The sequence below is a fragment of the Crocuta crocuta genome, unplaced genomic scaffold (genome assembly GCF_008692635.1).
Source record: "Crocuta crocuta isolate KB4526 unplaced genomic scaffold, BGI_CrCroc_1.0 scaffold166, whole genome shotgun sequence".
Lineage (NCBI taxonomy): Eukaryota > Metazoa > Chordata > Mammalia > Carnivora > Hyaenidae > Crocuta > Crocuta crocuta.
The window spans coordinates 1641738-1642796 of NW_027531018.1; the positions used below are offsets into that span (position 1 = coordinate 1641738).

General features: G+C 58.3%; 1 protein-coding gene across 1 annotated transcript in view; it reads left to right on the plus strand.

The window, feature by feature from the left end:
* The first annotated feature begins 265 nt into the window (after positions 1–265).
* The window catches only part of FHDC1 (FH2 domain containing 1), a 42439-nt gene continuing 41645 nt past the window's right edge, over positions 266–1059 (plus strand). Inside the window, 1 exon segment of the mRNA XM_077770914.1 lies at positions 266–424. The gene's annotated coding sequence lies outside the window, so the exon portion shown is untranslated.

Here is a 1059-nt window from a genome sequence, read left to right on the forward strand (position 1 = left end):
TTTTTCCATCTGTATGGAAGTTGGGAATTCTGTCGTCGGAGTTCAGGGGTTGAAGGCCATGGTGGAGAGTCAGAAGTCATGAGGCACGGGACGCTGGAAAGGCTGTTGTCTCTTATCTGGGATCACCAAGTCAAAGGTAAGGATGACTTCATCCCACACAGGGCGCCTCCCCACCTGATTTCCGATGGGCCGGGCTTGCCCAGAAAGGTTATTTTTTGAGTAGGTTTCTCACTGGCTGGCGTCACAAGTTACTTTTAAAAAGATGCGATTAAAGGGTCCTGGGTTTTTTCTGCGAGAAGTCTTTCCCAGATAGCGTCCGTTCATGCGATCGGGTTTGCACTGGACTTTTTCTTTGCTTTGCTTAAATAGAACTGGAAGATTCCTGTTACCATCATCACTGAGGAGATGACATGTATATAAAAAGGTAACACACCTACAGGCTCTACGGAAGAGCTGACCTTTGGGTAGCTGCGGCTCAGCTGGGATTTGGTTTTAAGCGGTGGGACAGTTCACCCAAATGCTGTCCTGTGCTCCAGGGAGAAACAAGCAGGGGGGCAGCGGGTGGCCCGGCGCGCGCGCGTGTCTGTGTGTGTGTGCGCGCGCGGAGTGTGTGCGTGCAGGAGAGTGCGTGTGCGCAGGGGGTGCCAGGGAGGTTGCGGCAGAGGCTGCTTTGTGGAAAGCACTCGCGGGGTCAGAAGCGGCTTGGCGCTTCCCCTTGCTGGTTCCTCGAGGACACCCGGCTCTTCTTCACACTTCGTACTTGTAGGTTTCTCGCCGCCCCTACTTCCCTCGGGGGCTCTCGGGTGCGGGGAGCAGCGTGCTAGATGGCGGCTTCCAGGCCCCGGGAGCCCGCATAGGTGAAGGTGAGCGGCGCAGAAGGTGGCTGTTCAGAAGGTGGGAGGAGGGAAGGGGCCGAGCAGGAAAGGGCGTGTTGCCCTTTGCGGCTGGCGCCTCGACTGCGGCATTGTTACCTGAGGCAGCGCCTGAGCCCCGCCCCGCGCCGCCCTGCCCCCTCGCGGTCCCAGGCAGCCCTGGCTGCAGAGACCCAGGAAGAGGCAT